The sequence below is a fragment of the Aptenodytes patagonicus genome, chromosome 1 (genome assembly GCF_965638725.1).
Source record: "Aptenodytes patagonicus chromosome 1, bAptPat1.pri.cur, whole genome shotgun sequence".
Lineage (NCBI taxonomy): Eukaryota > Metazoa > Chordata > Aves > Sphenisciformes > Spheniscidae > Aptenodytes > Aptenodytes patagonicus.
Window position 1 is genome coordinate 220,484,727 of NC_134949.1, and position 17,515 is coordinate 220,502,241.

The 17,515-nt window shown below is 38.9% G+C and overlaps 1 protein-coding gene across 17 annotated transcripts in view; it reads right to left on the reverse strand.

Annotated features, from left to right (window-relative positions):
- The window catches only part of DLG2 (discs large MAGUK scaffold protein 2), a 1,063,600-nt gene that overhangs the window by 503,678 nt on the left and 542,407 nt on the right, over positions 1-17,515 (reverse strand). The window lies entirely within an intron of this gene.

Below are 17,515 nucleotides of genomic sequence, written 5' to 3' on the forward strand. Positions count from 1 at the left end.
TCAAAAGTTCCTTTGATTTACTGAGTATATCAGTCTCCTAACAAAGCAATCTTACAGAGAAATTCTAATTTGAACTGAAATGCCAACTCTAAGTATTCAAATCTTACGTCTTCTGCCTCACTTCCTTCATCTGTTTACAAGAGATTGTGGTTAAAATGGTAACGTTATTAAAATTGCAAACCTTTTGCTAATTTTCTGTATTGAGTTACCTATGTGCAGATAGTCATATACATATGTTTTTGAGTATGTTCACATGTATAAATCCAGATAGGAAAAGTAAGAATTGGAGAGGAATGCCAGAGTTCCTCTATTTCCCATAGCTGCAAGAGTAAGAGTAAAATCGAAAGGGCAGGAGGTCTGCAGATAACACAGTTGCTTTACAAAACTGAGATGATGCTAATTATCACAATGGGTATCTTCAAACCAAGGTGTTTCACAAAAGACTGCAGATTATAATCACAAACCGCCTTCTGATTTCAAGTTACCCTTAGACATGCAGAATGAGTAAAAAAAATAAATATCCATAATCAAACATGCTTGCTCTAAAATGCCTATAAACCTGTGTTAGTAGATTACATAATGATATTTCATTCAAAAATTTTATCTTGAAACAGAGTCTCTCAGAAAAGAATAAATGGGAAAGTCTAGGGAAGGAAGTAATAACTTCTTTTAAAATTTATTTTCCTGTATTTCCATTATAGAATGGAAATAATATATTGTATATGCTCTCTGCAGCCTCAGTACATTGAGACAGAAATATTTGAAAACTACTTTCTACTATCATAAAAATAACCTATAATTTACAGAGTCCTTTTTTTTTGCAGTAGCACCTGGCTCCTGTAAAGCTGCCCAGCAGAAGTGAGTTGCAATTGTGATACTGGAACATTCTGGGACACATCTTTCCTCTAGGATAAACATTTAAAATGCCAGTGTCAGGCAGGTACCAGAAGCTGTAACCCTGCTGCTGAAGGGAAAAGCAGTCATGATAGTTCCCTGGTAAATAAAAAGCAGCATGTATGAGAGAGATTGTGAATTACTCGGTGAGGTCCATGCAGGCATCTCACATTGAATGAGCCTTAATAACAGTTTGTCCTTTACTTTTTTATGAGGACTGCAGATTAGAATCTTATTAGTATGATAGCCAGAGTTGTAGAGACACTTATACAATGAAACAGCTGCATTTTCATTCAGAACTTCATTTACATCTCTCTGGATAAAAAGTAGCTTCAACTTTTATTTTCTTAGGTTGAAAAATATGTGCATATGTGTTTGGTTTTCTATTAGCTTTTGCCCCCACAGCTCTGTTCCTTTTCTGTTTGATTATACAAAAATATCTTCAAGCTTTGAATTTCTGCACGTCTCTTGTATCATGAATTGTTTTACTGTGCAAGAATGGAAAGGGTTTGATTCAGAATTCGTTCTGGTAAGCTCCCAAAGTCTGGAGGCACACTCTCAACCTTGCATGTAGGGCATTAGTTAAGCAATTTACACTAGTATCAGCAGGTGTGGCACATCTACAGCTCTCCACATCAACATCATATTATCACCATGTCAATAAAGCTAAATCATCACTCTAGATGGAGCCATGAACTGGGCAGAAAGTTCACTAGGAAAGCAATAAAGCCTGTAATGGCAAGATGTACAATGTTAAAAAAATGTGCTATTTAAGGTTAAAAAAGAATAATAAAATCAGACTGCCAATGTCAGCTATTACAAAATGTTAATACTGAAGTCAGATGAGTTACTTTACACCATTTACTTGAGGAGAATTTATCTTTGAACCACAGCTGAGATTTTTACCCAAATTGATGGATTTTATGCATTTTGCTGTTTCACAAAAGTTTTTCTATTAACCGTTAATATAAAATGCAAACAGTTCTTCACATATCTGAATCTTCTCCCTTTTATTCTTGTCTGATGTTTCAGAGAGGATAGGAGTCCAAACCAAGCCTGGAGATAGAGCATTAAACCAAACATTTCCTACCTTCGAGAGAGTGTACAGCAAAAATATCCACACACATACGAAAAAGAGAAAAAAAGAAAAATGTGAGATAATTGCAAAAGCAGGTCAGTGGCAGAATCTGGGAATAGTGTTTCAGTCTCTTGGCTTTCATTGCAATTCTCCATTAGGGACCAAGGTGACCTTGCAAAGCTAGAATTAAGACTTTCAATTATAACAGTCTTGCATGAACTGATGAATATGCTCAATTATACTGCAAGAAATATTTTTGTCTATCAAGAGGTGAAAGTGTGTTTTTTCCTTATCTGGGAAACGTTCAGCTGTCAGATCAGCATGATTTCTTGTTTTCTAAGGAGATACCAGGGTAAGTCTAAGGGTAAAATTTGGCCTTCTCTGCCATGCACTCCAGTGGATCAGCCAGCCTAGTGCGGCTGCCCTTGTCCTCCCGGTGCTCAGAAAACTACACAGAGGTGAAAAATGTCTCAATGTACAGAGGGATGTTTTCTGCATGTTTGAAAGATGAACAACGTGTTCCTTCATGGTTACTTTAAGGTCTGTAACCATAAGATCACATCCTCCTTCCTTGAAGAAGCAGGAAAATACATTCACTCCACCTGTGATGAGATCAGCAACAAGCAAGGAGACAAATAATTGTATGTTCCCTGTTGCTCAGTATCAATTTGAGGCCATATTGCTGTTCACCTTATTGGTGACTGACAACTGGGATTGGTACCGACTGACAACATTAGAAAATGACAACATTTTAAATGTAATCTCTGATATAAACACTGCAGAGCTATTTAAAGTTAAAAAGAGAATTCATTAGCTTGTGGGATGGGGAATTCAAAGCTGAAGGACTAATAAAAATCTAACTAGATCATATTAACAGAAATGACAGGCTTTTTCGTGACATTTATATAACGAAATGCTCTTATGCCAGAATGGGCTGTTCTTACAGCTTGTCCTACAGCACTTACAGACAGCACATCTGTGCTGGTGCAATTGGTGCTCCTGCTAGTAGATAGCTGAGGGATCAAGTAACTAATATAAAATCTCTTCTTTTTTTCTTTCTGTTTTTTTTTTGGTTGCTTGGTTGGTTTTTTTGGTAGCAATTTAAGATTAACCAAACTAAGAGAAACCTGGTAACTCTAGAAAAGAGTTTTAAATGAAAACTCTAAGTTTGTATGTATGTGCATTTTGCTTTCATGAAAGGTTGTCTTTATGGATGTGCATTCAAGTGTGAAATGTAAACGAGCAGAATTTCAGAAATAGGTGTACCTATATGTAGAGGTAATTTTAAATAAAACAGAACGGGAATGCTTATCCTGTTAAGCATTCTCTGCGATCTCAGCACTAAATTACCCTAAGGACTGCAAGCATCAGCATTATTGCAAAGTTCTGTAAGTTTTCTTCTGTCAGTGTAGGAAGTTTAAGAAACAAAGTAATATTCATTTTCTAAAGTTTTCCAAACATTTCATATCCTAAAAGGTGGACAAATAGAAAATGTCAGCAACTAAATGCTACCTCTTAGACATTACAAAAATAAGAAAGGGAGATATTTTTCACAAATCTGGGCTTTATCCACATAATAAAAACCTCACATCCACAAATGACATCGGCTACATAGAGAAACCAAGGAGAAACATAACTAATAAGGAACACTGAATAATTCAAGACATCTTTCATACATCATGCCAAGGTTCACAGAACAGCAAGGGTAATGCCTCAATTACTGATATGCTTTCCCCTTCAGGGAGCAGTGAAAGTTAACTTTCACCATTAGTGTAGTAGAATATCAATTTAATAAATTTATTTTAGTGGCACTTAATACAAGTCCTTAGATACAAACAAGAATGGAGTAAAAAGGCAAGGTGGGGAAATAGGCTCTTAGCTCAAAAAGACAACTGTAACAAGGCAGCCTTCAGATGGAGGTGAGCTTTCTTCACAAGATTATTAGGAAATTTCCCATGCCTCCTCCCAGTTATCTAGAGACAGTGAATACTGTTAGAATTACAACATAAATCTCAAATTATGACATTTCTATCTTTGGATGCAAGTTATTTAATGCAAGGGCAAGTATGTAGGGCATTATAGAAAGTAACATTTCTGAGCATAAAGGATTTAGTGGGGTTCAATAGAGTGGGAGGGAAAAAAGTTAGTATTTTCTGCTTACCAGTCTTCACCACATTTCAACTCTAACACACACAAGCACTAAACCATAACAAAGTCTGTCCACCTTTTCCTTTTCAGCTATGTATTACAGGATGTTAGGGAGAGATCAGAACATGAGTGAAAAGGAAAAATTCTCTTAGGAACACAGATTTCTGGTGGAAATATGTTCAGTTCATACCTCTCCCTGGGTTCAAACTAAATCTCATCTGTTCTGTTTGAGGCATCCGTCCCAGTTCCGGAAATTGTTTACCTCCTCATTTGTTCTCAATAGCAAAAACTATCTGAGCTCTTATAAACACCAAAACCAAGTTGATCTATTCTAGATTAGATAATCTGTTCTAGATTAGATAATGTTCTATCACATACTAGAGAAGAGTAACCCATTTGTTAAAAAACAATCCTAAGCCACTTTGTGTCCTTTTTTATTAAACCTTAGCATATAAAAACTTCTGAATTAATTAAAGGTGAATAAGAACACCTGAAAAACAGTCCTGTGATTCATTTGTACTTAAAACTTCATCTGAGAGTATTTTAAAGTTGAATACTTTTCAACTGTCTCCTATGCTCTCCATTCAACATATATGTAAAAGAAGCACAGCATTCCTCAGGTAAAACAAGGAGCCTCGACAGCTTGTGTTATCCTTTTATGAAGAAAAATACTTAAGAAAAACACTTTGTAATTTAAGATTAGACTTCTGACTCTTTTTTCTGATATTTCACCAAGTGATTTGGACCAGAGTCACAATCTAAAACCCTGGCTTACAAATTCAGTTAAATTTTAGATATTGACAAGATGTTCTGAAAAATAATACTTTCAGAAATCTTAACTATGAGAGTAACAGGACTAGACAGCCAAAAATATAACATTTAAAAATATTCTGGGTCTCTCAGAGGAGAAAGAGGGAGACATCACAGGACTCTGATAAACAAGTGATAAGTTTGGTCAGGAAGGTAACCTTCGGCACCACCGAAATGTTATGTTGTATGAACTTAAGAATCACTCTCCCTGCTTTTGCAGCATGGGCTGGACATTATGGTAAATATATTCCCAATCCCAACATATGTAGCCATGCTCAGAGAATGATATTGTAATGATTTGTGGAGTTCTTATGAGATCAGGTACCATCAGGAATCAACAGGAAAATATACTACCCAGACATAAGGCAAAGTTGTATTCATTTAGGTGGTGCACGAACTATCAGAAAGTCATATTCCTTTAATAATGGTAATAAACTGTCAGGCATATTTTTTCTTCCTTAAGTTCTGTTCCAATAGCAAAAACAAAATAAAAAAACCCTCACCAACTATTTCCAGTTGTGTTGCCTAGTTGTAGGACATCAATTCCATCATTAAATTCTCTGATCACCATTTTACCATCTGTAAGCAGGATCGCACTTAAAAGACAAGTTAGAAACCAAGGACCATACCGACAAATTTCAGAACCGCAACCTTTCTTCTGAATGACATTCTGAGAGGAATGCGAAAATAAGGAAAGGCTAAAATGGAGCTATATCATAATGAAACTTCATAGGCAATTTGAAACTATGCAGTGCTCAAAACAGATTTTATAAACCAGGGGCTTGCAAATGTGGCAGTGACCTTCCTCTCTGCCAGGCCGGGAAGGAGACTTACATGCTATATACAGTCCTGCACTATGCCATTAGGACACAAAATTTCCAGTAGTAGTCAAAGTTTCCCTTCAGGCTCCATGGTCGGAACAAAAAAGTCTGGCAACAGGCCAGTAGAGACTACAGAATATCCCAGTCAACAAGTTGACATTTCATTACCTGAACAGTTTACCACATATTCATTACCCTAAATATAAGAATAATCTGGAAAATACAGGTTGTCAATTGACTGAATCTATTTTGAACCATGCAAAATTAAGCTGTTTGTCTAGATGCCATAATGCAAGTACTTTATAAAAACCTTTGCAATGCTTTTTTTTTCTATCTAACAGTGGGAAGAAAAAGAACAAAAGAATGTAAACTAAACCAATCCATAGATTAACAAATATTCCAATGTATTCAGTATACTGTTTTAATGGGTTTTGCTTTCAGCTTTTATATCTTCCACACAACTACAGTATGGATGGATTTAGATGTATAATTTCATATGCTACCTCCCCTTATTATAGTCTGCATAATTTAGTATGTTTATACTTTAGGGAAAAAAAAAAAAGTAAAAATTACATTTCTTCTTATTCAGCATTCATCCTCCCTGTTCAATTTCCATATTTATTCCATTACCATGCATAAAAAGTTTGTTTTAACTGTTAACAAGTCCAGCCTTATGCTAAAAGTTTAATCTCCATTCTCTATGCCCACATAACTCTCAGGGAAACCTTTGTAATCTTAAAGTCAACAGTGTGTACTTTAAGCTATCTTGTCGGCTATTACCAATACGGAGATCATGAAATAAGAAACTGGCTTGCAGTGGGACTAATTCACAACCGAGACAGAGCAGAATTAAAGATTTTCCCTTGTAATAGTACAGCTGTCTGTACAACTGAGCGTTTAAGAATTCAGGATCCAATATTGACTTAAACTCTGTATGCATTAAAGCATTACTTTTAATTAATGATCACATGATATTTCTTAAATTTTGTACATGTTTTAAATGAATTAATTCAAATTTACATAGTGTTTTGAAGCGCTTTGTATCAGATACCTTGTGGAAGTCATCTATATGAAAAGTGCTCCATGATCATGGAACACATACTATTTGATCTTTTTAACAAAGATTAATGAGAAAAGCAGTATCAGTAGATATATCAGGCAAGTCAGTCATTGTTAGAATAGCACCTAAAAAGAAGTAGCTTTCAGCTCACCAATGAACCGCTTGGTAAAATGATGTGGACTGAGGACCAAATTTTTCAACTCAAAAGTCAGAAGTGGCTTTATTCACATAAGATAAATGTAATTCCTCACATGCTTTTTTTCTTTTTTTCTTCAAATTAATTTCTAAAAGATACCATTTTATAGAAACAGAAATGTATCTGAGAAATTCCATTAGTGAAAATCTCCTGGAAAATCACATTTAAATACAGGAGAACTAGGATAAGTCTGAAGGGTATAGCACGGTTGTTTCCAGATCTCAAAAGCTAAACATGATCATAAATGGATATAAAACTGTTTTAGTAGACATTTCAGGAGTTTATAAAAAGAAAAGGGAATTCCAAATCACTAAATTTACTTTAACAAAAAATAAATCACTAGATAGTAATAAATATTTAGAAGAAAATAGATCCTCACCGGAACAAATTCTAGTGTTTCCATTTTTGTTGATTCTGCCATTTATGCTGAGCTTACAAGGTAAGCCATTCACAAGCTGAAAACTATATATTAGCCTTTTTGAGATGGTAGAGTATAACTTATCTATCTATATATCTATTTATTTATTTATTCTTAAAATCATAATGACAATAAATCCTTATTTTAACACTGCATTTGTGCTTCTCAGGAAGTCTTCCAGATGGTAATTTGCTAAATATAGCCTAACTTTTCACTGGAACATTAAAAGATGTTATTTTTAGTAAAGTTCAGCTTCTTTGTTCTAATTAGCTCTTGAAAAGCTTCTACAGAAGTACAAACCCTTTATTATCAAGCACCAAGTGCACATCATCTTCCTTCACCTCAGTCACATGCTGATGACATTTCCAAATAAGGAAAAAGGAAGAAAGATACAATAAGGGAGATGGGGAATGAGAGGGTCTTGGCACATGATTAGTTTTTATAGAAAATTATGGTCAGGAACATATATTTGTTGATTGCCTGTTATATATATTGTTTAAAAAGTATTGTAATAGCTTTTATAACTTATCTGTAGTGACTATGTAATGCCCTATACTTTTTTTTCTTCTTAAATTAAAGAAAAAACATGGGGAAAAACTGTTTAGAGTAAAACAAGAGGGAGAAAGAAACCCTGTTGATGTACCATTTTTATTATACAAGTAAGTTAAAAAATAGCAACCTCTGACATAAAAGTAGACTGTTACATAGGCATCCTAGAATTTGTATTCCTATTTTATGTTCTCCCAGGACAAAAAAAAAATGCTGATTCCAAAACCTTTGACAAAAGTGGAGTATAGGAATTAATATTAATCACTTGTTTTTGTATTAGCAAGCCTGCTGTTTGTGCTGGCTTTTGTGATATGCATATAAGGTCTCCAGGGAACTGCAGTATATTATCTACACAGGAAATGAGTCTGAGAGGCATGTGCCTGCCTACAAATGATTAAGGTATATCACACGTGTGAATGAGCAGCTAAATTCTGACAGATACAATTAAAATCTATAGTTCAGTCATATATAACCGTCTAAGATGTGGAATAAATTTTACATTAAACACAGACACCTAGCTCACTACTAATTATGATTCCTGTTTCTGAACTGCTGAAGAAGCACTGAATGCAGTGGCTGAGGTTTATGACCTTACTCAATCTGAAATTCAAAATATAATTTTTTCTGAATTCATCTACTGTGGATACTACAGGAAATGCAGCATCATATTCAAGATGTCCATCTTCACTTTTTACTAGTGTTAACACATTTTCTATGGGCATTTTGACTTTCTGCCAACCAGTTGCTGGGTTTTCCTTGCTTAATTTTAGGAAAAGACAGTAGAAAGCTACTGACAAGGTTTGTTCCCCAGGAAATCCAGCGTTTACAAGATTGTTCCCATTATTCACCACGAAGATCTACTACCACACGTATGCCAGGACTAGTCATACAGGCACTTAAAAGTACTGTGTGATTTTATAGAAGGCTTCAGAATGGAAACCTTCATGAAAGGTGGAAGTTTGCTCAGCAGGTATTATGCCAAATGCTAGAGGAGCACAGTGTTCCCTATAACAGTCTCATCTTTGTGAGGGAGGAAGAGAGAAGAGGTGAAAGAGGAGTAGATGTGTACAGTAGGACCTGGACAGATTTCAGCTAATTTTAATTGCCTATGTTAGAAGCCTAGTCAACTTTGTCTCCCCATATGGTGAATAAAGCATTTCCAGGGAGCAATTCAGCATTTGTAAATACGAATCACACCTGACACTGACTGGGACAATGTGACTATGCTCCTACCTTAAGGCTGAGTGAGGTGAACCCAGACCTAAGAATATGCTGCTGTCCATGGCTAAAAATTACACTATGCAGATCTTACCAAACCAGTGTACATGCATTCAACATTTTTATCCTGTGACCACAGAAAAATGAAACCTAACTAGTTAAATAAAGTATGGCTATTTATGACATGAAGGTGTTTTTACCCTAATACATATTCCATCTGTAATCACTTGGAGCTGCAGGTGTAGAGTGATCCAACAGATCATGAGGACCCACAGTACAATAAAGTGTGCACAAAAAGACAACTTCCAGCTGTGAAGAGCTGGCAGCCTAGATGGCAACTCAGAATTGAAAGAAGAAAAGGAAGAGGAGAACCGGGAGGGGAGGTTGGAACAAAACAAAGATGTCCTCATTCACCAGTTGCCTCGCCAGTGTACGTTAAGTTTACAAATACAAATTTTGAGCTTCTTGTGTTCTGTGTCAAAAGTACACACACAGAGAAATGTGTATTTTGCAAGTTTTTTATTATACAGATTATATAGGGGTGCCTATGTATAGAATAATTTAGTGCAATGAATATTATCAAATATCCTTAGTGCCCTTCTGTCACTCTGTGCAAACAACAGGTTAAGTCTTTTAGCACACGTTGGGATTTGTCATTTCGTATCTACGAGCACATATGCATTGCATATTGACAACTATTTCCCAGATTAAAATCACTGAAGTTTGTAAGTATGGTAAGGCTCATACTAAGTGGAATTTTTTTTATGAGATCTTCACAGGGAAATTGAATGTAACAAGAAACTTGAATGAAAAAATAACCTGAAGGAGATTTAAATATTTTTCTATAGATATTCTTTTTAAGTGTGAGTTTTCTTGTTAGCAATCCACATTGTAATATTTGCCTAGTAAATAGTAATACCATATCAAATTACTTTAGATTTGGATTTTTTTTATTAAGATTTATTCTGAGTCCCATGTATTTCCGTTCTTGTAATCTAAGAGATGGGAATATTTGTTTCACCAGGTTTCTTTTTTTTTTAAGAAAAAAAGTCTTAAACATTTATGTGAAATTTTGATCATTCAGGACAGAAGCAATGCTAAATTACTGACTGATTGCCTATTATCTGCTCTGCAAAGAGAAAGTTTAAATAGTGACAGTACGAATAAAATGATGAGTGATGAATGATCCATGTCATGGATTTATTTTTACCTCTGTACAGTAATTTGTGAAAAATATGCCTGCACATTAGAGAGAGCCATCCAATGCTAACTTTAACATATTTGAAGTATTGTAGTATAAATTAAAAAACCTTAGGTTTTGCTCACAACTTAACTGTATAGAAATATTAATCTATATACTTATGATTTGGTACTGGTGATAATGCTCCGCTTATTAGCAATTACAGAAAACAGCTTGATGCCAAGTCTTCCTTATTGAATCTGATTAATCACAATAAGACAGCAGTATTTATCTTACCATATTTTTAGTGTGTTTCAAGACTGCATGAAGATCCTTCTATTATCTGCAAAACCAAAATCCCTGCTATGTATAATATGAAACATGGTTTTAAGAACAAAACAAAACAAAAATCTAGGCAGACTGGCAAGACAAAAAGCACAGGAAGCTTGGGACAACCTCAGTAAATCTCTATGGTAACTCAGTGAAAAATCGCTATGCACCATGGTGGAAGACACATAACAACTATTAGAAAGAGAGAACCTATGAACCTGCATAAAGGTTCATAGGTTCAGAAAGCACTACTAGAAAAAGATTCTCGAAGCAGTGTTTATAACGCAGATTGTCATCATACAAGAACTCAAACAAAAAAAGTTGCAACCACTCATTCCACTTCCTTTTCACATGAGAATACAGCTTATAAGTCTGACTTAGGCTGACCTGCTCCAATAGGGATTAAATCTTTTGGCTTTTGTTTTTTGTAATGCAAAATATCTTGTAAGAGATATCAAAGGATCTGTCTTTCTAAAAAGTCAATAATTCAGTGTTTCAGGATAATACCCTAAAAAGCAGAGACTCAAGATTTTTAGTCAGTTTTGAAGCTACCAGCTAAGGTTTCTTAAAAGAATTTTACAATGTTATTGCTCCAGTCCCATAAACTCAGAATTAGATGACTGGGTGGGATGATCATCAGCATTCCACTGGCCGAGTGGGAGACTTGAAGTACATATAACCCAGCAACTGGGCACCATTCTATGACCATCTGCACAGGTCAAGGGCACTCCTCCTACCTGACCTTCAAGGCAGAATGGTAGGCACTTGTCTGAGAGCAAAGGCTGCAGCTCTGGCTGGGGGGTCTGCACTATCTACCCCAGTGGTGGCCGATGCCTCCGCTCAGATGGAGCCGCTGAAGGGAGAGGCTGCAGTGCAGACCTCAGGCTGCAGGGAGTGCCTAGACCTCTCTCCTGGGCCAGGGACAGGCAGCAGACCTGTCTGCAAAAGGTGTGCCCAGGTCGAGGACCTCCTGCAGCAGGTGACTGAACTGCAGGAGGCGGTGAGAAGGCTGCATAACATCAGGGAGGCAGAGAAGGATTTAGATAGCTGGTTCCAAGCGCAGTCTGCAGTGGACCCACAGCCCATGGCCAAACAGCTAAAAACTCCCCCACCAGCACACACAGAAGGGAGGGAGGTCAATAATGCAGAAGAATGGACGGTTGCAAAGGCAAGGACCAGCAGGAGGAAAACACTTCCCCCGAAGCCTGAGGTGCCCTTGCAGAACCACTTCACCGCTCTGCAGGCCGAAGAGGACAGTCCTGTCACACCAGGAGAAGCGCTGGAGCTGAGTACTGCAGCTCCGTCTGCCGCCCGTATAACAACCAGCGCCACTAAGAAAAGGTGACAGGTGATAGCAGTAGGCGACTCTCTTCTGAGAGTACGGAGGCACCCATTTGCCGACCTGACGCACTCTCTAGAGAGGTGTGCTGCTTCCCGGGGGCTCGTATCAGGGATGTCACCGAGAGGCTACCAAGCCTCGTACAGTCCACTGACTATTATCCGCTGCTGCTGTTTCACGTGGGCACCAGTGAGACAGCCAGGAGCAGTCTGAGGACTATCAAGAAGGACTACAGAGCCCTGGGAGCAGCAGTGAGGGACTTGGGAGCGCAGGTAGTTTTTTCATCCATCCTGCCAGTCAAAGGGAAGGGGTTTGAAAGAGCCAGTTGAATCTGGCGAATCAACAAATAGTTACAGGACTGGTGCCACAGCCAGGGATTCGGCTACTTAGACCATGGGACCCGCTTTGAGAAACCTGGTCTACTGGGGGCTGATGGGGTCCATCTGTCAGAGAAGGGGAAGATCATCTTTGGTCATTGGCTTGCCAAGCTGGTGAAGAGGGCTTTAAACTAAAGTTGCCGGGGGAGGAGAACCTCAATCCATCCCACTCCTACCACTTGATGCCAGTGCCAGCAATAGATGCCCAGAGCCTGGAGAAGGAACACAGGTCAGCAGGAGAGTGCCTGAAGAGCAGCACAAAGGAACTCCAGCCACTCCAGCCAGTGAGACAGCTTCATCGGGGCCCCAACTTAAATGCCTCTATGCAAACGCACGTAGCATGGGGAATAAACAAGAGGAGTTAGAGACGTGCACATGCCTGCAGGGCTACGATCTTACTAGCATCACGGAGACATGGTGGGATGGCTCCTATGACTAGAGTGTTAGGACAGAAGGATACAGGCTCCTTAGGAAGGACAGGCAGGGGAGAGAAGGAGGGGGTGTCACCCTCTATGTCAATGGCGAGCTGGAGTGCATGGAGCTCCACCTGAGGATGGATGAGCAGTCGACCAAGAGCTTATGGGTCTGGATTAAAGGGAGGGCAGGGACAAGTGAAGTTGCAATGCGGGTCTGCTACAGGCCACCCGACCAGGAAGACCGAGTGGATAAGGCCCTCTATAGACAGATAGGAGCAGCCTCACAGTCACAAGCCCTGGTCCTCATGAGGGACTTCAACCACCCCGATATCTGTTGGAGGGGCAACACAGCAGGGCATAAGCAATCCAGGAGGTTCCTGGAATGCGTTGATGATAACTTCCTTCTCCAAGTGGTAGAGGAGCCAACAAGGAGAGGTGCTATGCTGGACCTTGTTCTCACCAACAAGGAGGGGCTGGTGGGGAATGTGAAGCTCAAGGGCAGCCTGGGCTGCAGGGACCACAAAATGGTGGAGTTCACGATCCTTAGGGCACCGAGGAGGGCACACAGCAAGCTCACTACCCTGGAATTGAGGAGAGCAGACTTTGGCCTCTGCAGGGATCTGCTTGGTAGAGTGTCATGGGACAAAGCCCTGGGGGGAAGAGGGGCCCAAGAAAGCTGGTTAATATTCAAGGATCACCTCCTTCAAGCTCAGGAGCGATGCATCCCAACAAAGAGGAAGTCCGGCAAAAACACCAGGAGGTCTGCATGGATGAACAAGGAGCTCCTGGACAAACTCAAAGACAGAAAGGAAGCCTACAGAGGGTGGAAGCAAGGACAGGCAGCCTGGGAGGAATACAGAGAAATTGTCCGAGCGGCCAGGGATCAGGTTAGGAAAACTAAAGGCCTGACAGAATTAAATCTGGCCAGGGACATCAAGGGCAACAAGAAAAGATTCTATAGGTACGTCGGGGATAAAAGGAAGACTAGGGAAAATGTGGGCCCTCTCTGGAAAGAAACAGGAGGCCTGGTTACCCGGGACACGGAGAAGGCGGAGGTACTCAATGACTTTTTTGCCTCGGTCTTCACCGGCAAGTGCTCCAGCCACACTGCCCAAGTCGCAGAAGGCAAAGGCAGGGGCTGGGAGAATGAAGAGCCGCCCACTGTGGGAGAACATCAGGTTCAAGACCATGTAAGGCACCTGAAGGTGCACAGGTCCGTGAGACCTGATGAGATCCATCTGCGGGTCCTGAGGGAACTGGCGGATGAAGTTGCTAAGCCACTATCCATCATATTTGAGAAGTCATGGCAGTCTGGTGAAGTTCCCACTGACTGGAAAAGGGGAAACATAACTCCCCTTTTTAAAAAGGGAAAAAAGGAAGACCCGGGGAACTACAGGCCAGTCAGTCTCACGTCTGTGCCTGGGAAGATCATGGAACAGATCCTCCTGGAAGCTATGCTAAGGCACGTGGAGGACAGGGAGGTGATTTGAGACAGCCAGTATGGCTTCACAAGGGCAAGTCCTGCCTGACTAACCTAGTGGCCTTTCTATGATGGAGTGACTACATCAGCGGACACGGGAAGGGCTACAGATGTCGTCTCTCTGGACCTCTGTAAGGCCTTTGACGCTGTCCCCCACAACATCCTTCTCTAAACTGGAGGGATATGGATTTGACAGATGGACCACCCAGTGGATAAGGAATTGGCTGGATGGTCGCACTCATGGTTGGAACTAGATGATCTTTAAAGGTCCCTTCTAACCCAAACCATTCTATGATTCTATGATCAAACTATTATTGCCGATCTCTTCTCCCTGGTATCCAGTGACAGGACGCATGGGAATGGTTAAAAGCTGCATCAAGGGAGGTTTAGACTGGACATGAGGAAGCATTTCTTTACCAAAAGGGTGCTCAAACACTGGAACAGAGTTTCTAGAGAGGTGGTCGATGCCCCAAGCTTGTCAGTGTTTCAGAGGCATTTGGACAATGCCCTTAACAACAACAAAATTTCTTTACTGAAAGAGTGGTTAAACATTGGAACAGGCTGCCCAGGGAAGTGGTTGAGTCACCATCCCTGGAAGTATTTATAAGATGTGTAGATGAGGCGCTTAGGGACATGGTTTAGTGGGCATGGTGGTGTTGGGTTGATGGTTGGACTCGATGATCTTAGAGGTCTTTTCCAACCTTAATGATTCTATGATTCTATGATTCTATGCTTTAACTTTTGGTCAGCCCTGAATTGGTCAAGGCAGTTGGACTAGATGATCATTGCAGGTCCCTTCCAAATGAACTGTTCTATTCAATTCTATTCTATTCTATTCTTGAATGGCGCTAAATTATTCTATAAGAAAATATCAATAAGCAGTCAACATCCTGCATGTTCTGGATAACATTTCAGAAACATGGTTATCAGTGCTGGAACACAACTAAAGTGCAATGAAGTCCCCCAGACTATCATTTCTTAGGATATGAATAAGCCTAAATATTATCTAGCTGCCAAAGTTTTCTTTTAGAAATAACTTCTTACTTCTTATGTTGCATACAGAAGAGGAAGTCTTGTCAGCAAACAGGTACTGTTGGAGCCTGGGAGTCTCAAGCTAGCAGCATATCAGATTTGGTCAGACTGATTTGTCCTCATCAGCTGACTCCACTTGCAGACCTGCATATGTGTGCACTGTTCAGCTACTTACTTGCATGGCATCCTGCTACTTAATACAGCTGGCTCCAGAGCAATCCCATCTGTCAAAATAATTTTTTTCAAAAATGTGTTTTTGTTCCAAGACAAAATGAAACACAAATTTTGTGAATTGCAGAGAGATTCTCACAGCAACTACAGCATGATGTTCCTTGATGATGCTTCCAACAACAGAGCAGTAGCCTGAATAAATTATTTCTGAAATATTAAAGAAAAAATCAATAATAAAAGTTTATCAAATCTATTACCAGGAGATATTTTCTAATGGAAAAGTGGTTTGCTGAAGATACTTGCAAATCAGAATATGGAACTAGTTGAAACACATGGCAATTTACAGTCATTATAAATTTACTTACCAAGCACTTTGCTAATTGGGTAAATGGTCATGCTGAAAGTATAGCTGCTTTTTTAATGACAGTCTCTAGTGACAAATAAGCTGTAAAATAACTAACTATCAAAGATCTTTCCTCAAGCTAGCAACCTCATGTGACTAAGGCAGGCCAGCATCTATTGCCAGGAGTGCTCATGGGTATTTCTTTGCAGTGGTCTGTTTTGTCCTTTAATAGCCCCACCTAAATGAATAGTTACCCATCAGCATTTCAGCAAATTGGGTGCAACTTGGCTCAGCTCAAGGCTCATACTCTGGATTCATAACAAGATCACTTAGCCTCTCTACCACACTTGTTCCATTAAATGATGAGCAAAACTAGTCCAAAGCACTTAAATCTACTCAGAAAATCAAGGGGAAAGGGGAACAATCAAGAAAGTCATATAACTATTGAAAATTATCTTTCACTCACTGGGGATTCTGATTCTGTCACATATGATGAAGTACTATTTAATCATGTAATTTTGTCATCCATAACTCATGAAAATGACTTATCATTACCTATAATTTTACTAAAGTGTATATTTTTCTCCTTAGGACTACAAGTTTTTCTTTAGACATATTTTAAATATTTGGGAAAACAAGTATTAATGAGTAATGAAAAAGATAACTAATGTCATAATCTGAAAAAATGAAGAAACCATTTTAAGACAAGAATTGACAGGCCCTTTATTTGAAATTACATATGGCAGCTCCAAAAACCAGCATCCTCCTGTGCATTCTCAGCATCTCACTTTCCTCTCTGACATGTCCAATGTGGCTCTTCCCAGGTTGCGAGTTCCGACCCCTTTATTTTGCTGATCTTACTTTTGCTCAGGTTACTAACAACCTCCTACATTATAAATATAAGGGCATTTACACAGTATCTTTATTCTCGGAAATGTTTTCATACATTTCTATCCTACCTTACAGATTTCCAGTTTCCCTTAGTGACTGCCTGCCTTTGCCACTTCTGTGGTTTGTTTATGCTCCAATGTTCTTGCTCTTTCTCCCTTTTTTCTGTATAATCTCCCCTGGTTATATTTTGCCCTTTCCTGTTCTTTCAGTTGGCAACTATAGTAAACTTTTTGTGTCTTCTTAGGTCCTAATCTATTTAATTGCATTTAGTTGGCATGATTCCAAAGCTGAACTCAGTATTCCTGTTCCTAACTCTTGTCTTTTACTTTACTCATTTTAATTCAGCTCTCACAAGAGCCAAAAATACTTTCTGTAAACAAAGCATTTCACCATGCAACCCACTTTGCACTGTCTAAACAGACTTCTTCCAAAACAGGGGAGACTATCTGGCCAATTGATAGTCATACTTTACATCCCTGAACATAATGCCCTCTCATACTGAAGAAGGAAAATTTAAAAACCAAACTCCACATCCAAATAAGCAATCAAGTGAGTTTGATTAATACACAAGATTTTTAGAATAAAACAATTTTTTCAGTGAGTGGATTTTCTCATCCTGATTACTGATAACATCTCATCTTCCTTCACATCACCCATTCAAACTCTTCAGACTCAGCAGCCTGTTGGAAATTGGTGCCTACACTACAAAGCCAAAAGTCATCCAATTCAGAAAAAATAGGAAACTTTTACTATGTGGTCTAATT